This window comes from Cherax quadricarinatus, unplaced genomic scaffold, assembly GCF_038502225.1.
Source record: "Cherax quadricarinatus isolate ZL_2023a unplaced genomic scaffold, ASM3850222v1 Contig37, whole genome shotgun sequence".
Lineage (NCBI taxonomy): Eukaryota > Metazoa > Arthropoda > Malacostraca > Decapoda > Parastacidae > Cherax > Cherax quadricarinatus.
In genome coordinates, this window is record NW_027195063.1 from 458,612 (window position 1) to 481,557 (window position 22,946).

Genomic DNA, 22,946 nt, shown 5'->3' on the forward strand with positions numbered 1-22,946 from the left:
TGGGGAGGGGCAAAGAAGACCGCAGACAGAGTATAGGCTAGGTGGACAAAGACTACAGACCTCACTCAGGGAGAAAGACCTTGGGGTGACCATAACACCGAGCACATCACCGGAGGCACACATCAACCAAATAACTGCTGCAGCATACGGGCGCCTGGCAAACCTGAGAATAGCGTTCCGATACCTTAATAAGGAATCGTTCAAGACACTGTACACTGTGTATGTTAGGCCCATACTGGAGTATGCAGCACCAGTCTGGAACCCACACCTGGTCAAGCACGTCAAGAAATTAGAGAGTACAAAGGTTTGCAACAAGGCTAGTCCCAGAGCTCAGGGGAATGTCGTACGAGGAAAGGTTGAGGGAAATTGGACTGATGACACTGGAGGACAGAAGGGTCAGGGGAGACATGATAACGACATACAAGATACTGCAGGGAATAGACAAGGTGGACAGAGATAGGATGTTCCAGATATGGGACACAGAAACAAGGGGTCACAACTGGAAGCTGAAGACTCAGACGAGTCACAGGGACGTTAGGAAGTATTTCTTCAGTCAGAGTCGTCAGGAAGTGGAATAGCCTAGCAAGTGAAGTCGTGGAGGCAGGAACCATACATAGTTTTAAGAAGAGGTATGATACAGCTCAGGAAGCAGAGAGAGGACCTAGTAGCGATCAGTGAAGAGGCGGGGCCAGGAGCTGAGTCTCGACCCCTGCAACCACAATTAGGTGAGTACAATTAGGCGAGTACACACACACACACACACAAGGCAACAACGAGTCATGGTACGTGATGAGATATCACAGTGGGCGCCTGTGACGAGCGGGGTCCCACAGGGGTCGGTCCTGGGACCAGTGCTATTTTTGGTATATGTGAATGACATGATGGAAGGGATAGACTCAGAAGTGTCCCTGTTCAAAGATGATGCGAAGTTAATGCGGAGAATTAAATCAGATGAGGATCAGGCAGGACTTCAAAGAGACCTGGACAGACTGGACACCTGGTCCAGCAACTGGCTTCTCGAATTCAACCCCACCAAATGCGAAGTCATGAAGATCGGAAAAGGGCAAAGAAGACCGCAGATGGAGTATAGACTAGGTAGCCAAAGACTGCAAACCTCGCTCAAGGAGAAAGATCTTGGGGTTACCATAACACCGAGCATGTCTCCGGAGGCACACATCAACCAGATAACTGCTGCGGCATATGGGCGCCTGGCAAAACTTAGCATTCCGATACCTTAGTAAGGAATCGTTCAAGACTCTGTACACTGTGTACATCAGGCCCATACAGGAGTATGCAGCACCAGTTTGGAACCCACACCTGGTCAAGCACGTCAAGAAATTAGAGAGTGCAAAGGTTTGCAACAAGGTTAGTTCCAGAGCTCAGGGGTATGTCCTATGAAGAAAGGTTGAGGGACATCGGACTGACGACATTGGAGGACAAGAGGGTCAGGGGAGACATGATAACGACATACAAAATACTGCATGGAATAGATAAGGTAGACAGAGACAGGTTGTTCCAGAGAGGGGACACAGAAACAAGGGGTCACAATTCGAAGCTGAAGACTCAGACGAGTCAGAGGGACGTTAGGAAGTATTTCTTCAGTCATAGAGTCGTCAGGAAGTGGAATAGCCTAGCAAGTGATGTAGTGGACGCAGGAACCATACATAGCTTTAAGACGAGGTATGACAAAGCTCAGGAAGCAGAGAGGGAGAGGACCTAGTAGTGATCAGTGAAGAGGCAGGGCCAGGAGCCGAGTCTCGACCCCTGCAACCTCAAACTAGGCGAGTATACACACACACACACACACACACACACACACACACACACACACACACACACACACACACACACACACACACACACACACTGTACACTGTGTATGTTAGGCCCATACTGGAGTATGCAGCACCAGTCTGGAACCCACACCTGGTCAAGCACGTCAAGAAGTTAGAGAAAGTACAAAGGTTTGCAACAAGGCTAGTCCCAGAGCTCAAGGGAATGTCGTACGAGGAAAGGTTAAAGGAAATTGGACTGACGACACTGGAGGACAGAAGGGTCAGGGGAGACATGATAACGACATACAAGATACTGCAGGGAATAGACAAGGTGGGCAGAGATAGGATGTTCCAGAGAGGGGACACAGGGACAAGGGGTCACAACTGGAAGCTGAAGACTCAGACGAGTCACAGGGACGTTAGGAAGTATTTCTTCAGTCATAGAGTTGTCAGCAAGTGGAATAGCCTAGCAAGTGAAGTAGTGGAGGCAGGAACCATACATAGTTTTAAGAAGAGGTATGACAAAGCTCAGGAAGCAGAGAGAGAGAGGATCCAGTAGCGATCAGTGAAGAGGCGGGGCCAGGAACTGAGTCTCGACCCCTGCAACCACAATTAGGTGAGTACAATTAGGTGAGTACACACCATACATAGCTTTAAAACGTGGTATGACAAAGCTCAGGAAGCAGAGAGGGAGAGGACCTAGTAGCGATCAGTGAAGAGGCGGGGCCAGGAGCTCGGACTCGACCCCCACAACCTCAACTAGGTGAGTACACACGAGGCAGGAGAGGGAGCATGGACACGGGATCGTCCCACAGTTACTAAAAACAACAGACATAGCCCCACTCCACAAAGGGGGCAGTAAAGCAACAGCAAAGAACTACAGACCAATAGCACTAACATCCCATATCATAAAAATCTTTGAAAGGGTCCTAAGAAGCAAGATCACCACCCATCTAGAAACCCATCAGTTACACAACCCAGGGCAACATGGGTTTAGAACAGGTCGCTCCTGTCTGTCTCAACTATTGGATCACTACGACAAGGTCCTAAATGCACTAGAAGACAAAAAGAATGCAGATGTAATATATACAGACTTTGCAAAAGCCTTCGACAAGTGTGACCATGGCGTAATAGCGCACAAAATGCGTGCTAAAGGAATAACAGGAAAAGTCGGTAGATGGATCTATAATTTCCTCACTAACAGAACACAGAGTAGTAGTCAACAGAGTAAAGTCCGAGGCAGGCACGGTGAAAAGCTCTGTTCCACAAGGCACAGTACTCGCTCCCATCTTGTTCCTCATCCTCATATCTGACATAGACAAGGATGTCAGCCACAGCACCGTGTCTTCCTTTGCAGATGACACCCGAATCTGCATGACAGTGTCTTCCATTGCAGACACTGCAAGGCTCCAGGCGGACATCAACCAAATCTTTCAGTGGGCTGCAGAAAACAATATGAAGTTCAACGATGAGAAATTTCAATTACTCAGATATGGTAAACACGAGGAAATTAAATCTTCATCAGAGTACAAAACAAATTCTGGCCACAAAATAGAGCGAAACACCAACGTCAAAGACCTGGGAGTGATCATGTCGGAGGATCTCACCTTCAAGGACCATAACATTGTATCGATCGCATCTACTAGAAAAATGACAGGATGGATAATGAGAACCTTCAAAACGAGGGATGCAAAGTCCATGATGACACTCTTCAGGTCACTTGTTCTATCTAGGCTGGAATATTGCTGCACACTAACAGCACCTTTCAAGGCAGGTGAAATTGCTGACCTAGAAAATGTACAGAGAACCTTCACGGCGCGCATAACGGAGATAAAACACCTCAATTACTGGGAGCGCTTGAGGTTCCTGAACCTGTATTCCCTGGAATGCAGGCGGGAGAGATACATGATTATATACACCTGGAAAATCCTAGAGGGACTAGTACCGAACTTGCACACGAAAATCACTTGCTACGAAAGCAAAAGACTTGGCAGACGATGCAACATCCCCCCAATGAAAAGCAGGGGTGTCACTAGCACGTTAAGAGACCATACAATAAGTGTCAGGGGCCCGAGACTGTTCAACTGCCTCCCAGCATACATAAGGGGGATTACCAACAGTCCCCTGGCAGTCTTCAAGCTGGCACTGGACAAGCACCTAAAGTCGGTTCCTGATCAGCCGGGCTGTGGCTCGTACGTTGGTTTGCGTGCAGCCAGCAGTAACAGCCTGATTGATCAGGCTCTGATCCACCAGGAGGCCTGGTCACAGACTGGGCCGCGGGGGCATTGACCCCCAGAACTCTTTCCAGGTAAACTCCAGGTTAAGCAGAGGTATGATAAAGCTCACAGTTCAGGGAGAGTGACCTAGTAGTGACCAGTGAAGAGGCAGGGCCAGGAGCTTGGACTCGACCCCTGCAACCTCAACTAGGTGAGTACAACTAGGTGAGTACACACACACACACACACACACACACACACACAGGGAGTGGACCTAGTAGCAAACAGTAGAGAGGTGGGGCCAGGAGCTGTGACTCAACCCCTGCAACCACAGTTAGGGGAGTACACAGGATGGCTGGTCTGAGAAGGAAGAATGGAAAGAAAACCTTAAGAGCAAAGTGAAACAAGAGTGGGATAAAAGGCTAAACAAACTTTGCAGTCCAATAATGGAGAAGACATCTGCAGAGAACAAGAAGTGGGAGTTATGAGCTGTAGCTGCCGAGGCAAAGATACTGAGACTGAATGAAGAACTGGAAGTGGTGAAGCTGGATATAAAGATGAGGACCAAAAAGAACGTGATGATAGAAACAGGAACATCAGCAGACAGTGAGGGGGACTGAAGGAGGGGATGAAGCTAATTAGTCCCCTGAAGTGATATCAGGCCACTGTGGTGTCCAGCATATAAGGGTAACAGCAAAGATACTTCAGTTGGATACAGGAATATGGAAGGAGAAGAAATGGGGAGAGAGGAAGAGGTCAATAATTCATGGGAGTTCAGGAGGCTGAAGGGACCATCTATGATGAGAGACATTGGGAGACAAGAGCATCATAACAACAGGAGAGGAGGACATGTTCCAGCGAGCAAATTTTCACAGACTTGGGAGGAGGGGGCTATTCGAGGAAAAAAAAAAAGAATCGCTCAGTCAAACTGACAAAACACGAAAAGAACAGGAGCAACCAAGAGTGAGGGTAAGAATACACCAGTGGAAGAAGAGAGTCACAGGACAGGTATCGACAGACAGGAAAGCTCAGCCTCAGGGGGAATACCAAACATATGCTCACCCCATACCAACCAAACATAACCAGAAACAAACCATAGTCGCTCCCCCCAGCACTAATACCACCATCGTAGCAACCTTCTATAATATCCTGCCCTGCCTTCCACACACCCCAGTTTGCACCAACCTCTCCTTCCTCCCAAAATACAGTATTGGAAAGGAACCTGAAGGTTAGTTAGTTTAATATCTTTATTATGCACCCCATACCCATCCTGTGGGTGGTAGTCAAAAGATTACAAAGGTACATAATGGGTCCAGTGACTGGACCCCAAAGTTATGATAGCTGAACTAGTTACAAAGGTAATGAACTCCAGGTAGATCTGGTCACAATCATGGCAAATTACAAAGGTAATGAATCAGCCTCACTCCTATACATGGTTACAGTCATGAACAAATTACAAAGTAATGAACCACTGATACGTCCACACCTGGTCACAATTGTAATGAGTTATAAAGAACCTGAAGGTATGGTACACCAATGCAGATGGAATAACATAAGAGAGGAGTGGCAAGAACCCAAGAATGAATCTTTGAAGCATCCCTGGACATCATAGCACTCACAGGGATAACAGATGTGATCTTTCCAACTGGATATCAAATCCCGAGGAAAGAGAGGGAATAGAGGGGGAGGAGTTGCACTGCTAATAAAAAAAACAGTGGAGTTTCGAGGAAATGGGAGGAATAGACAGATGGGAAGCAGATGACTTCATTCTAGGAACACTTCAGAGGAAGGGGGGGGGGTCCAAAGGTGATGATAGCAGTAATATACAACCCTTCACTGAGCAGCAAAAGAAAAAGACAAGAGTATGATGAGAGCAATAGAGCCATGATGGATATACTAGCAGAGGTGGTCAGAAGGGCCCATATGGGTAGGACAAAGTTACTGGTCATGGGGGATTTCAATCACAAGGAAACTGATTGGGAAAACCTTGAGCCACATGGGGGACCAGAAGCATGGAGAACTAAGATCCTGGAGACAGTACTGGAAAACTTCATGCACCAACATGTTAGGGATACAACCAGAGAGAAAGAAAGAGAAAGGGAGAGAAAGAGAAAGGGAGAGAAAGAAAGAGAAAGGGAGAGAAAGAGAGATGGCAAGTAACATTTGCACCTGAGAAAACGCAGATGATGATTGTCTCTAGGCACCATGATGGTAATGCTGGTGCAGTAGTAAGGATGAATGGGACGATGTTGGCACCTGGAGAAGAAGTTGATATCCTTGGGGTGAAATTTGACTCCAAACTAACCATGAAGAACCATGTTGTAAATCTTGCAAACAAGGCAGCCAGGAAGCTTACAACACTTCACCGTATCTCGCATCTACTTGACAGTAGGGGTTGCAAGATTCTGTACGAGGCACAAGTACGCTCACACCTTGAGTATGCTCCACTTTCTTGGTTTGCCTGCCCTCCCTCTCATTTGCGACTGCTTGACAGAGTAGAGAACAGAGCAAGACGTCTCATCTCTTGCCTTGACCCATCCTGGATAGATGTCATTTCAGCAGAGCCTTCAACATAGGAGGGATGTGGGTGGCCTTACTGTTATGTACAAGGCCAATATTGTCAAAGTGCCACACTTGGATCCACTTCGAGGACAGCGTGAAACAAGCTTTTATGACACAAGATGGGCAGAAAGCAGCAACTTCACTCTGGCTGTTCCCTTCTCCAGAACATCACTCCATCTGAGATCATACATACCCAGGATGACTCGATTATGGAACACATTCGTACAGCATAATGATGTCAACGAGATAAAGTCAGTTGATCAAATGAAAATGCTGGCCCACAGATGGCTCCAACTTCATCCTGTTTCCTACTTGTATGTCTCATAACAATAAAAATGCTTTCAAATGAGCTGATGTAGGTAACAGCTCTTAGCTTGCCAATAAAGTTAGGAATCCTTAACCTGTAAATAGCTTGTCAATAAAGTTAGGAATCCTTAACCTGTAAATAGCTTGTCAATAAAGCTAGGGATCCTTAACCTTGTCAAACCCTGTGTAAAAAAAAAAGAGAAAGAGAGAGAGAGAGAGAGAGAGAGAGAGAGAGAGAGAGAGAGAGAGAGAGAGAGAGAGAGAGAGAGATAAAGAGAGAAAGAGAAAAAGAGAGAGAGAGAGAGAGGATGAACCAGCAAAGCTGGACCTCGTATTATTACATATGAAAGGCCCCTTGGCACTAGTGATCACATGTTCTGAGTTTTGAATACTTTGTAGAGTTAACAGTGGAGGATGAAGCAGCACGAGAAGGACAGGAGAAGCCAAACTGCTAAAAAGGCAACTACACAGGTATGAGGCAATTCCTGCATGAGATGCAGTGGGGGATAGAACTAAAGGGAGAGAGAGTAAATAAAATGGTGGAACAAGTGACCTCTAAGTGCAGAAAGGCAGAGGAGTTCATGCCAAGGGTAAATGAGACCAGAGTGAGCCTTTAGTTAGTTTAATATGTTTATTATGCACCCCATACCCATCCTGTGGGCCAGAGTGAGCCCATGGTTCACTAGAGGTGTAAAGAAGCCAAAGCCAAGTGTGCAAGAACATGGAAAAAGTGTAGAAGACAAAGGACAAGGATTTGAGCAGAAGAAACAGAAACGAATATGCATACATAAGGAGAGAGGCCAAGTGACAATATGAGAATGACATAACATCAAAAGCCAAATATGACCCAAAGTTGTTATACAGCAACATCAGGACTAAAAACAGTCAAGGATCAGGTAATTAGGCTGAGGAAGGAAGGAGGGGAGCTCACAGGAAGCGACCAGGAATTATGTGAGGAGCTCAGCTCACGATTCAGGAGGTATTCACAATGGAGAGAGAGGCTTCCAGCAAACTGAGGTGGTAGGGTGCACCAGCAAGTGCTGGACACACTGCATGCAACTGATGTGAAGAAACTAGTAGGGGAACAAGATACTGCAAAGGCAGTGGGCCTAGATCTCTCTCCATGGGTCCTGAGAGAGGGAGCAGAGGAACTGTGTGTGCCACTAACAATAATCTACAATAAATATATCGAAACAGGTCAATTGCCTGAGGTGTGGAACACCAAATTTAGTTCGTTTTTAAGGAGACAGGCAGCATTAAACTACAGACAGGTGTCACTGACATGTAAAGTCATGGAGAAAAATTATCAGAAGAGATGAGCACATAGAAAGGAACAGGCTTCAGGGAAGGCAAATCCTGTCACAAAGCTATTGGAGCTTTACAACAAGATAACAGAAAACAGGAGATGGGTAGACTGCATCTTCTTGGACTGCAAGAAGGCTTTTGACACAGTACCACACAAGAGTGATTCAAAAACTAGAGGAGCAGGCAGGAATAGCAAGGAGAGCACTGCGATGGATCAGGAAATGCCTGGCAGGAAGGAAACGAGTTTTGGTACGTGGCAAGGTGTCAGAGTGGGCGCCTGTGTCTAGCGGGGTTCCACAGGAGTCAGTCCTAGGACCGGTGCTGTTTCTGGTATATGTGAATGACATGACAGAAGGGATAGATTCAGAGGTATCACTGTTTGCTGATGTGAATCTAATGAGGATAATACAAGCCAACGAGGTTCACGTAAGATTACAAAGGGTGCAAGCTTGGTCCAACAAATGGCTCCTGGAGTTTAACCCCACCAAGTGCAAAGTCATGAAACATTGGGAAGGACAAAGACGACCACATACGGAGTACAGGTTAGGGGATCAATAGCTGCAAACCTCACTTAAGAAAAAGGGTCTTGTTTGAACACGTCTCCTGAGGCGCACATCAACCAAATAACTGCTGCAGCATATGGGCGCCTGGCAAACCTCAGAACAGTTTCGGCACCTTAGTAAGGAGTCAGTCACGACACTGTGCATCATGTACGTTAGGCCCATATTTGAGTATGCAGCACCCGTTTGAAATCCACACCTGGTCAAGCACGTCAGGAAATTGGAGAAGGTGCTAAAGTTTGCAACATGACTAGTCCCGGAGCTAAAGGGTATGTCCTACGAGGAGAAGTTAAGGGAACTCAACCTGACGACACTAGAGGACATGAGAGACATGATAACGTATGAAATACTGAGAGGAATTGACAAGGTGGACACGGTAGAATGTTTCAGAGATGGGACTCGGCAACAAGGGGGCACGTTACACATACATACATACATACATACATACACACACACACACACACACACACACACACACACACACACACACACACACACACAATACACACACATCACACACACACAATACACACAACGCACACACATCACACACAATACACACAACGCACACACACATCACACACAAACAATACACAACATACAACACACAACACAGCATACAACACACAGCATACAACACACAGCATACAACACACAGCATACAACACACAACACACAACACACAACACACAGCATACAACACACAGCATACAACACACAGCATACAACACACAGCATACAACACACAACACAGCATACAACACACAGCATACAACACACAGCATACAATACACAGCATACAACACACAACACACAGCATACAACACACAACACACAGCATACAACACACACATACACACACAGCACACACACAGTCTACACACGTGTAAGTTATTAAAACAGTCACGGAGATTGGATAGGCAGATTTAATTACTCTGGACTTGTGAGTCGCCATCAACAATGCGTCTGATATTACAAAATACAGGATACGTATGGCAGAGTAACGTTAGGATCCCAGTGAAACAAATCAATGACTTTTTGGGGTTAAAATCAATTTACACATGTTTCTATGTATAACGTACGTACGTGTACTCACCTAGTTGAGGATGCAGGGGTCGAGTCCCAGCTCCTGGCCCCGCTTCTTCACTGGTCGCTATTATGTCACTCTCCCTGAACCGTGAGCTTTATCATACCTCTGCTTAAAGCTATGTATGGATCCTGCCTCCACTACATCGCTTCCCAAACTATTCCACTTACTGACTACTCTGTGACTGAAGAAATACTTCCTAACATCCCTGTGATTCATCTGTGTCTTCAGCTTCCAACTGTGTCCCCTTGTTACTGTGTCCCCTTGTTACTGTGTCCCCTTGTTGCTGTGTCCAATCTGTGTGTGTGTGTACTCACCTAATTCACCTAATTGTGGTTGCAGGGGTCGAGACTCAGCTCCTGGCCCCGCCTCTTCACTGATCGCTACTGGATCCTCTCTCTCTCTGCTTCCTGAGCTTTGTCATACCTCTTCTTAAAACTATGTATGGTTCCTGCCTCCACTACTTCACTTGCTAGGCTATTCCACTTGCTGACAACTCTATGACTGAAGAAATGCTTCCTAACGTCCCTGTGACTCGTCTGAGTCTTCAGCTTCCAGTTGTGACCCCTTGTCCCTGTGTCCCCTCTCTGAAACATCCTATCTCTGTCCACCTTGTCTATTCCCCGCAGTATCTTGTATGTCGTTATCATGTCTCCCCTGACCCTTCTGTCCTCCAGTGTCGTCAGTCCGATTTCCCTTAACCTTTCCTCGTACGACATTCCCTTGAGCTGTGGGACTAGCCTTGTTGCAAACCTTTGTACTTTCTCTAACTTCTTGACGTGCTTGACCAGGTATGGGTTCCAGACTGGTGCTGCATACTCCAGTATGGGCCTAACATACACAGTGTACACAGTGTGTGTGTGTGTGTGTGTGTGTGTGTGTGTGTGTGTGTGTGTGTGTGTGTGTGTGTGTGTGTACCCGTGCCTAAATTAACTTACACGAGTGGTTATGGATGGGAGCAGCCTAGCATAGGCCAGTAGGCCTACTGCAGTACTGGCTCCTCCAGTGACAGTATACAAGTCTCCATACTGGTGTTTCAACTTGACACTGTTGCAGACTCTGGAGCGGAACCCTTCAGGATGAGGGACTGACCACCTCAGAACTATGTCTTCAAGAGTAATATACTGATTGCATCGGCTCTACATCTCCACTGCCTCTGTACTTGACTCAAGACGCCTACTGTGTAGGCGAGAAGTTTCGGAATAAAGGTACCTAATTATGGTACATGTGTTTTATCGACTTGTCGGACTTCTATACACTATCACATTCACACGAATACGAGCGAGTTCGACCAGCCTAGCATGAGCCAGTAGGCCTACTGCAGTGCTCCACGGTTTTTAGGATGTTCAGAAACTGTCCACGGTGTAGATAAACGTTCAGGGAACCGAAAAGTTGATACATTTGGGAAGTTTCAGCAGACAGTGGCTTCGTCAGTCTCAGGGACTGATTACTTCAAACTCATTCTCAAATTCACCATTCGTCTTTGTACTGGACTAATGAAGCCATTGTGTGGAGAAACAAGATACCCAAGTGTTGTACACTGACCACAGCGCCACTGACCACAACACCACTGACCACAGCACCACTGACCACAACACCACTGACCACAGCACCACTGACCACAGCGCCACTGACCACAGCACCACTGACCACAGCGCCACTGACCACAGCGCCACTGACCACAGCGCCACTGACCACAGCGCCACTGACCACAGCGCCACTGACCACAGCGCCACTGACCACAGCGCCACTGACCACAGCGCCACTGACCACAGCGCCACTGACCACAGCGCCACTGACCACAGCGCCACTGACCACAGCGCCACTGACCACAGCACCACAACACCACTGACCACAGCGCCACTGACCACAGCGCCACTGACCACAGCGCCACTGACCACAGCGCCACTGACCACAGCGCCACTGACCACAGCGCCACTGACCACAGCGCCACTGACCACAGCGCCACTGACCACAGCGCCACTGACCACAGCGCCACTGACCACAGCGCCACTGACCACAGCGCCACTGACCACAGCGCCACTGACCACAGCGCCACTGACCACAGCGCCACTGACCACAGCGCCACTGACCACAGCGCCACTGACCACAGCGCCACTGACCACAGCGCCACTGACCACAGCGCCACTGACCACAGCGCCACTGACCACAGCGCCACTGACCACAGCGCCACTGACCACAGCGCCACTGACCACAGCGCCACTGACCACAGCGCCACTGACCACAGCGCCACTGACCACAGCGCCACTGACCACAGCGCCACTGACCACAGCGCCACTGACCACAGCGCCACTGACCACAGCGCCACTGACCACAGCGCCACTGACCACAGCGCCACTGACCACAGCGCCACTGACCACAGCGCCACTGACCACCGCGCCACTGACCACAGCGCCACTGACCACAGCGCCACTGACCACAGCGCCACTGACCACAGCGCCACTGACCACAGCGCCACTGACCACAGCGCCACTGACCACAGCGCCACTGACCACAGCGCCACTGACCACAGCGCCACTGACCACAGCGCCACTGACCACAGCGCCACTGACCACAGCGCCACTGACCACAGCGCCACTGACCACAGCGCCACTGACCACATCACCACTGACCACAACACCACTGACCACAACACCACTGACCACAACACCACTGACCACAACACCACTGACCACAACACCACTGACCACAACACCACTGACCACAACACCACTGACCACAACACCACTGACCACAACACCACTGACCACAACACCACTGACCACAACACCACTGACCACAACACCACTGACCACAACACCACTGACCACAACACCACTGACCACAACACCACTGACCACAACACCACTGACCACAACACCATTGGCCACAGCAAACACTGACCACAATACCATTGGCCACAGCAAACACTGACCACAATACCATTGGCCACAGCAAACACTGACCACAACACCACTGACCACAACACCACTGGCCACAGCACCACTGACCACACTACCATTGGCCACAGCAAACACTGACCACAATACCATTGGCCACAGCAAACACTGACCACAATACCATTGGCCACAGCAAACACTGACCACAACACCACTGACCACAACACCACTGGCCACAGCACCACTGACCACACTACCATTGGCCACAGCAAACACTGACCATAATACCATTGGCCACAGCAAACACTGACCACAATACCATTGGCCACAGCAAACACTGACCACAACACCACTGACCACAACACCACTGACCACAACACCACTGACCACAACACCACTGACCACAACACCACTGGCCACAGCACCACTGACCACACTAACATTGGCCACAGCAAACACTGACCATAATACCATTGGCCACAGCAAACACTGACCACAACACCACTGGCCACAGCACCACTGACCACACTACCATTGGGCACAACAAACACTGACCACAATACCATTGGCCACAGCAAACACTGACCACAACACCACTGGCCACAGCAAACACTGGCCACAGCACCACTGGCCACAGCACCACTGACCACAACAAACACTGATCCCTACACACAACACACACTAGAGACAAGTCACTATCTACCTTAGATACTGCCCCTCGTCTCTGGGGTACCAATCTTAAGAACGTCTTATCAGTACTGATACAATAATTACTTTCTAATGACCATTTCAACGGATAATAGTCCCAATGCCGTTAACAAATTCATTCATTTTACATTATTTCGGGTTGTTTAGGTTGTTGTGGAGGGTAATTTGCACTATATACAATAATTGCACTTAAATATACCTGTACACTCGTGTCTAATTCATCCTTGTTCATTCTTATGTTCTCCTGACCTAATCCTTCCCGTAGCTGGGTTGGTAAGGCGCTCGGGTCTCACACCGAGGTCCGTGGTTCGATCCCCGGTTTCCTTAAGACACCTGCTGTCCGTGTTCACCCAGCAGTAAGTAGGTAGCTGGGTGTTAGTGGACTGGTGTGGGTGGCATCCTGGGGACAAAACTGGCCTAATTTGCAGGAAATTCCCTACATAACAAGGAACTTTCTATATAGTAGTATGTCATAGGTGTCAGCTATGGTCTGTATAAGTTGTGTCAGGTACTGGTAGTAATAAATATTATTATTATTATTATTATGGTCTGTATAAGTTGTGTCAGGTACTGGTAGTAATATTATTATTATTATTATTATTATGGTCTGTATAAGTTGTATCATATACTGGTAGTTATTATAATCAAAGAAGCGCTAAACCACAAGGGCTATACAGCAGTGTACTGCTAGAAATAAGCATTATTAATCCATCTCTATCTACTCTTCCCATTCTTAAGGTCTATTCTTGCCTATTCCTTGTCTATTCTTGCCACTGCTATGCTCTCCATCTGGTATATACACAATATCCTACGTGGAACATTTCGCCCACGCTCTGAGACAACTTTATTCTAAAAACGTTTCGCAGGAAAGTGGCTTTCTTCAGTCCAATATACAGAAGAATGGTCGAGGGTCAGGAGTCTGAGGTAACAGTCCCTGAGTTGGGTGAAGTCTGTGTGCTCAGTGCATCAGTTTAGAGAGGGAATCATTGTTGAAGTCACTGGGGGTCGACGCCCCCGTGGGACGGTTCATGACCAGACCTGGTGGTGGTTCATGACCTGATCAACCAGGTTGTTACTGGACGCACGTAAACATAGGAACCACAGCCTGGCTGGTCAGGAACTGTGTGTCCAGCTCCCTCTTGAAGACAACCAGGGGGTCTTGAAGACAACCAGGGGGTCTTGAAGACAACCAGGGGGTCTTGAAGACAACCAGGGGGTCTTGAAGACAACCAGGGGTCTTGAAGACAACCAGGGGGTCTTGAAGACAACCAGGGGGTCTTGAAGACAACCAGGGGTCTTGAAGACAACCAGGGAGTCTTGAAGACAACCAGGGGTCTTGAAGATAACCAGGGGGTCTTGAAGACAACCAGGGGGTCTTGAAGACAACCAGGGGGTCTTGAAGACAACCAGGGGTCTTGAAGACAACCAGGGATCTTGAAGACAACCAGGGGTCTTGAAGACAACCAGGGGTCTTGAAGACAACCAGGGATCTTGCCGACCTAGAAAATGTACAGAGAACTTTCACGGCGCGCATAACGGAGATAAAACACCTCAATTATTGGGAGCGCTTGAGGTTCCTAAACCTGTATTCCATGGAACGCAGGAGGGAGAGATACATGATTATATACACCTGGAAAATCCTAGAGGGACTAGTACCGAACTTGCACACGAAAATCACTCACTACGAAAGCAAAAGACTTGGCAGACGATGCACCATCCCCCCAATGAAAAGCAGGGGTGTCACTAGCACGTTAAGAGACCATACAATAAGTGTCAGGGGCCCGAGACTGTTCAACTGCCTCCCAGCACACATAAGGGGGATTACCAACAGACCCCTGGCAGTCTTCAAGCTGGCACTGGACAAGCACCTAAAGTCAGTTCCGGATCAGCCGGGCTGTGGCTCGTATGTTGGTTTGCGTGCAGCCAGCAGCAACAGCCTGGTTGATCAGGCTCTGATCCACCATGAGGCCTGGTCACAGACCGGCCTGCGGGGGCGTTGACCCCCAGAACTCTCTGCAGGAAAACTCCAGGTAAACAACCAGGGGTCTTGAAGACAACCAGGGGTCTTGAAGACAACCAGGAGTCTTGAAGACAACCAGGGGTCTTGAAGACAACCAGGGGTCTTGAAGACAACCAGGGGTCTTGAAGACAACCAGGGGTCTTGAAGACAACCAGGGGTCTTGAAGACAACCAGGAGTCTTGAAGACAACCAGGAGTCTTGAAGACAACCAGGGGTCTTGAAGACAACCAGGGGTCTTGAAGACAACCAGGAGTCTTGAAGACAACCAGGAGTCTTGAAGACAACCAGGGGTCTTGAAGACAACCAGGGGTCTTGAAGGCAACCAGGGATCTACTGGTAATCCCCCTTATGTATCCTGGGAGGCAGTTGAACAGTCTTGGGCCCCTGACACTTACTGTGTTGTCTCGACACACCAATTAGTGCAGTAAGTCTACTGGACTATACTAGGCAGGTTCCTGTTGAACCTACCCCTCCACTTTCCTCAGCTGTCCAGCCTAATTTAGCTACCCAGGGTTTATCTACATGAAAGGTCTCGGCTTCAACGAGTATCTGAAAATTTGTCCCAGTTATCCACAGTGTATTCACCCACAAGGCGACACAGTATCACTCGTGTATATCACTGACTGGACTCAGACTAACACACAGCGAGATTAGGCCTTATATAGGCCTAAGGGACTGGGATCATATGAGCGTGCGTGCGTGTGCGTGTGTGCGTGTGCGTGTACACGCCTAGTTGTGGTTGCAGGGGTCGATTTACAGCTCCTGGTTCACCCTCTTCACTGGCCGCTACTTCGTAACTCTTCCTGCTCCATGAACTTTATCATACCTCTGCTTAAAGCTATGTATGGATCCTGGTTGTCTTCAAGACCCCTGGTTGTCTTCAACACCCCTGGTTGTCTTCAACACCCCTGGTTGTCTTCAACACCCCTGGTTGTCTTCAACACCCCTGGTTGTCTTCAACACCCCTGGTTGTCTTCAAGACTCCTGGTTGTCTTCAAGACTCCTGGTTGTCTTCAAGACCCCTGGTTGTCTTCAAGACTCCTGGTTGTCTTCAAGACTCCTGGTTGTCTTCAAGACCCCTGGTTGTCTTCAAGACTCCTGGTTGTCTTCAAGACTCCTGGTTGTCTTCAACACCCCTGGTTGTCTTCAAGACTCCTGGTTGTCTTCAAGACTCCTGGTTGTCTTCAACACCCCTGGTTGTCTTCAAGACTCCTGGTTGTCTTCAAGACTCCTGGTTGTCTTCAACACCCCTGGTTGTCTTCAAGACTCCTGGTTGTCTTCAACACCCCTGGTTGTCTTCAAGACTCCTGGTTGTCTTCAAGACTCCTGGTTGTCTTCAAGACCCCTGGTTGTCTTCAAGACTCCTGGTTGTCTTCAAGACTCCTGGTTGTCTTCAAGACTCCTGGTTGTCTTCAAGACTCCTGGTTGTCTTCAACACCCCTGGTTGTCTTCAACACCCCTGGTTGTCTTCAACACCCCTGGTTGTCTTCAAGACTCCTGGTTGTCTTCAACACCCCTGGTTGTCTTCAACACCCCTGGTTGTCTTCAACACCCCTGGTTGTCTTCAAGACCCCTGGTTGTCTTCAAGATCCCTGGTTGTCTTCAAGACCCCTGGTTGTCTTCAAGACCCCTGGTTGTCTTCAAGACCCCTGGTTGTCTTCAAGACTCCTGGTTGTCTTCAAGACTCCTGGTTGTCTTCAAGACTCCTGGTTGTCTTCAAGACTCCTGGTTGTCTTCAACACCCCTGGTTGTCTTCAAGACTCCTGGTTGTCTTCAAGACTCCTGGTTGTCTTCAAGACTCCTGGTTGTCTTCAACACCCCTGGTTGTCTTCAAGACTCCTGGTTGTCTTCAAGACCCCTGGTTGTCTTCAAGACTCCTGGTTGTCTTCAACACCCCTGGTTGTCTTCAACACCCCTGGTTGTCTTCAAGACCCCTGGTTGTCTTCAAGATCCCTGGTTGTCTTCAAGACCCCTGGTTGTCTTCAAGACCCCTGGTTGTCTTCAAGACTCCTGGTTGTCTTCAAGACCCCTGGTTGTCTTCAAGACTCCTGGTTGTCTTCAAGACTCCTGGTTGTCTTCAAGACTCCTGGTTGTCTTCAAGACTCCTGGTTGTCTTCAACACCCCTGGTTGTCTTCAAGACTCCTGGTTGTCTTCAAGACTCCTGGTTGTCTTCAACACCCCTGGTTGTCTTCAAGACTCCTGGTTGTCTTCAAGACTCCTGGTTGTCTTCAAGACTCCTGGTTGTCTTCAAGACCCCTGGTTGTCTTCAAGACTCCTGGTTGTCTTCAAGACTCCTGGTTGTCTTCAACACCCCTGGTTGTCTTCAAGACTCCTGGTTGTCTTCAAGACTCCTGGTTGTCTTCAACACCCCTGGTTGTCTTCAAGACTCCTGGTTGTCTTCAACACCCCTGGTTGTCTTCAACACCCCTGGTTGTCTTCAAGACTCCTGGTTGTCTTCAACACCCCTGGTTGTCTTCAACACCCCTGGTTGTCTTCAAGACTCCTGGTTGTCTTCAAGACTCCTGGTTGTCTTCAACACCCCTGGTTGTCTTCAAGACTCCTGGTTGTCTTCAACACCCCTGGTTGTCAACACCCCTGGTTGTCTTCAACACCCCTGGTTGTCTTCAACACCCCTGGTTGTCTTCAACACCCCTGGTTGTCTTCAACACCCCTGGTTGTCTTCAACACCCCTGGTTGTCTTCAAGACTCCTGGTTGTCTTCAAGACTCCTGGTTGTCTTCAAGACCCCTGGTTGTCAAGACTCCTGGTTGTCTTCAAGACTCCTGGTTGTCTTCAAGACCCCTGGTTGTCTTCAAGACCCCTGGTTGTCTTCAAGACCCCTGGTTGTCTTCAAGACCCCTGGTTGTCTTCAAGACCCTTGGTTGTCTTCAAGACCCCTGGTTGTCTTCAAGACCCCTGGTTGTCTTCAACACCCCTGGTTGTCTTCAACACCCCTGGTTGTCTTCAAGATCCCTGGTTGTCTTCAACACCCCTGGTTGTATTCAACACCCCTGGTTGTATTCAACACCCCTGGTTGTCTTCAACACCCCTGGTTGTCTTCAACACCCCTGGTTGTCTTCAAGATCCCTGGTTGTCTTCAACACCCCTGGTTGTATTCAACACCCCTGGTTGTCTTCAACACCCCTGGTTGTCTTCAACACCCCTGGTTGTCTTCAACACCCCTGGTTGTCTTCAACACCCCTGGTTGTCTTCAAGATCCCTGGTTGTCTTCAACACCCCTGGTTGTCTTCAAGATCCCTGGTTGTCTTCAAGACCCCTGGTTGTCTTCAAGACCCCTGGTTGTCTTCAAGTGGGAGCTGGACAGACACACAGTAACTAGCCAGCCAGGCTATGGTTCCTACGTTGGTTTACGTGCAGCCAGCAGTAACAACCTGGTTGATCAGGTTCTGATCCACCACCAGGCCTGGTTATGGACCGTCCCGCGGAAGAGTTAGCACCATGGTCTGGAACAAGGTGGTCAGTCCCTCAGCCTGGAGAAGAGTTCAGCACCATGGTCTGGAACAAGGTGGTCAGTCCCTCAACCTGGAGAAGAGTCCAGCACCATGGTCTGGAACAAGGTGGTCAGTCCCTCAGCCTGGAGAAGAGTCCAGCACCATGGTCTGGAACAAGGTGGTCAGTCCCTCAGCCTGGAGAAGAGTCCAGCACCATGGTCTGGAACAAGGTGGTCAGTCCCTCAACCTGGAGAAGAGTTCAGCATCATGGTCTGGAACGATATCGTTCCAGCATCTCTGAGCCACCAACGCTATGTACAGATATCTCAAGTGACAAATATCTGTGAGGGTATCTTAATGGGATTGAGTATTATCTCTGATCCTCTTGTGGACTCCTGATAAGAGAATTGAAGATTATCTTTTGTCTGACTCGATCCTGTGTTGATTAGGTGACGATTTATGATTGTGCAGCCACTGTGTGTCTTATAACCTCAACGTTACGCCCAGAAATCTTTCATTCGATTATAGGTTGAGGGACTGACCCCCCTATCTGTCTAGGTTGAGGGACTGACCACCCTATCTGTCTAGGTTGAGGGACTGACCACCCTATCTGTCTAGGTTGAGGGACTGACCCCCCTATCTGTCTAGGTTGAGGGACTGACCACCCTATCTGTCTAGGTTGAGGGACTGACCCCCCTATCTGTCTAGGATGAGGGACTGACCCCCTATCCGTCTAGGTTGAGGGACTGACCCCCCTATCCGTCTAGGTTGAGGGACTGACCCCCTATCTGTCTAGGTTGAGGGACTGACCCCCTATCCGTCTAGGTTGAGGGACTGACCCCCCTATCTGTCTAGGTTGAGGGACTGACCCCCCTATCTGTCTAGGTTGAGGGACTGACCCCCCTATCTGTCTAGATTGAGGGACTGACCCCCCCTATCTGTCTAGTTTGAGCGACTGACCCCCCCTATCTGTCTAGTTTGAGGGACTGACTCCCCCCTATCTGTCTAGGTTGAGGGACTGACTCCCCCCTATCTGTCTAGGTTGAGGGACTGACTCCCCCCTATCTGTCTAGGTTGAGGGACTGACTCCCCCCTATCTGTCTAGGTTGAGGGACTGACTCCCCCCTATCTGTCTAGGTTGAGGGACTGACTCCCCCCTATCTGTCTAGGTTGAGGGACTGACTCCCCCCTATCTGTCTAGGTTAAGGGACTGACTCCCCCCTATCTGTCTAGGTTGAGGGACTGACCCCCCATCAGTCTAGGTTGAGGGACTGACTCCCCCCTATCTGTCTAGGTTGAGGGACTGACCCCCCCATCTGTCTAGGTTGATGAACCCCCCTATCTGTCTAGGTTGAGGGACTGACCCCTCTATCTGTCTAGGTTGAGGGACTGACCCCCATATCTGTCTAGGTTGAGGGACTGACCCCCCTATCTGTCTAGGTTGAGGGACTGACCCCCCTATCTGTCTAGGTTGAGGGACTGACCTCCCTATCTGTCTAGGTTGAGGGACTGACCCCCCTATCTGTCTAGGTTGAGGGACTGACCCCCCTATCTGTCTAGGTTGAGGGACTGACCCCCTATCTGTCTAGGTTGAGGGACTGACCCCCCTATCTGTCTAGGTTGAGGGACTGACCCCCCTATCTGTCTAGGTTGAGGGACTGACCCCCCTATCTGTCTAGGTTGAGGGACTGACCCCCACATCTTTCTAGGTTGACTGACCCCCCTATCTATAGGTTGAGGGACTGACCCCCCTATCTGTCTATTTTAAGGGACTGACCCATCTGTCTAGTTTGAGGGACTGACCCCCATATCTGTCTAGGTTGAGTGACTGACCCCCCTATCTGTCTAGGTTGAATGACTGACTCCCCTATCTGTCTAGGTTGAGGGACTGACCCCCATATCTGTCTAGGTTGAGGGACTGACCCCCCTATCTGTCTAGGTTGAGGGACTGAACCCCCTATCTGTCTAGGTTGAGGGACTGACCCCCCTATCTGTCTAGGTTGAGGGACTGACCCCCCTATCTGTCTAGGTTGAGGGACTGACCCCCATATCTGTCTAGGTTGAGGGACTGACCCCCATATCTGTCTAGGTTGAGGGACTGACCCCCATATCTGTCTAGGTTGAGGGACTGAACCCCCTATCTGTCTAGGTTGAGGGACTGACCCCCCTATCTGTCTAGGTTGAGGGACTGAACCCCCTATCTGTCTAGGTTGACGGACTGACCCCCCTATCTGTCTAGGTTGAGGGACTGACCCCTACATCTTTCTAGGTTGACTGACCCCCCTATCTGTAGGTTGAGGGACTGACCCCCACATCTTTCTAGGTTGACTGACCCCCCTATCTGTAGGTTGAGGGACTGACCCCCATATCTATTTTGAGGGACTGACCCTTCTGTCTAGTTTGAGGGACTGACCCCCATATCTGTCTAGGTTGAGGGACTGACCCCCCTATCTGTCTAGGTTGAGGGACTGACCCCCATATCTGTCTAGGTTGAGGGACTGACCCCCATATCTGTCTAGGTTGAGGGACTGACCCCCCTATCTGTTTAGGTTGACGGACTGACCCCCCTAACTGTCTAGGTTGAGGGAATGACCCATTATCTCTCTAGGTTGAGGGACTGACCCCCCTATCCGTCTAGGTTGAGGGACTGACCCCCCTATCCGTCTAGGTTGAGGGACTGACCCCCCTATCCGTCTAGGTTGAGGGACTGACCCCATGTTGAGGGACTGACCTCCCCTATCTGTCTAGGTTGAGGGACTGACCTCCCCTATCTGTCCAAGTTGAGGGACTGACCCCCTATCTGTCTAGGTTGAGGGACCGACCCCCCTATCTGTCTAGGTTGAGGGACTGACCCCCCCGTCTGTCTAGGTTGAGGGACTGACCCCCTATCTGTCTAGGTTGAGGGACTGACCCCCCTATCTAGGTTGAGAAACTGACCCCCCTATCTGTCTAGGTTGAGGGACTGACCCCCTGTCTGTCTAGGTTGAGGGACTGACCCCCCTATCTGTCTAGGTTGAGGGACTGACCCCCCTATCTGTGTAGGTTGAGGGACTGACCCCCCCTATCTGTCTAGGTTGAGGGACTGACCCCCCTGTCTGTCTAGGTTGAGGGACTGACCCCCCTATCTGTCTAGGTTGAGGGACTGACCCCCCTATCTGTCTAGGTTGAGAAACTGACCCCCCTATCTGTCTAGGTTGAGGGACTGACCCCCTGTCTGTCTAGGTTGAGGGACTGAACCCCCTATCTGTCTAGGTTGAGGGACTGACCCCCCTATCTGTCTAGGTTGAGGGACTGACCCCCCCCTATCTGTCTAGGTTGAGGGACTGACCCCCCTATCTGTCTAGGTTGAGGGACTGACCCCCCCTATCTGTCTAGGTTGAGGGACTGACCCCCCCTATCTGTCTAGGTTGAGGGGCTAACCCCCCTATCCGTCAAGGGACTGACCCCCCTAGGAGGGCTATACAAGTATATATCCACTATACACACACGTATATATCCAGTATACACACACGTATATATCCAGTATACACACACGTATATATCCAGTATACACACACGTATATATCCAGTATACACACGTATATATCCAGTATACACACACGTATATATCCAGTATACACACACGTATATATCCAGTATACACACACGTATATATCCAGTATACACACACGTATATATCCAGTATACACACGTATATATCCAGTATACACACACGTATATATCCAGTATACACACACGTATATATCCAGTATACACACACGTATATATCCAGTATACACACACGTATATATCCAGTATACACACACGTATATATCCAGTATACACACACATATATATCCAGTATACACACACGTATATATCCAGTATACACACACGTATATATCCAGTATACACACACGTATATATCCAGTATACACACACGTATATATCCAGTATACACACGTAGACACACTCACTGCCAGTGCTGGCTGGGTACTGACTGCTGCCTCTCTCTTGATACCCTCTCTCTGTCCTGCCCACCACTACCCAACTACCACTGCCCATTACATGCCATT

General features: G+C 49.2%; 1 protein-coding gene across 5 annotated transcripts in view; it reads right to left on the minus strand.

Moving 5' to 3' along the window:
• The window catches only part of LOC128700977 (potassium channel subfamily K member 6-like), a 57,633-nt gene extending 34,697 nt beyond the window's left edge, over positions 1-22,936 (minus strand). For 2 of the 5 annotated variants that reach the window (XM_070079902.1, XM_070079898.1), the window contains exon 1: positions 22,848-22,936. The gene's annotated coding sequence lies outside the window, so the exon portion shown is untranslated. Of the gene's footprint in view, positions 1-9,820; positions 9,891-13,297; positions 13,317-22,847 lie in introns of those variants that run through there. The other 3 variants (XM_070079900.1, XM_070079901.1, XM_070079899.1) reach the window with 3 other exon arrangements.
• Positions 22,937-22,946: the final 10 nt, after the last annotated feature.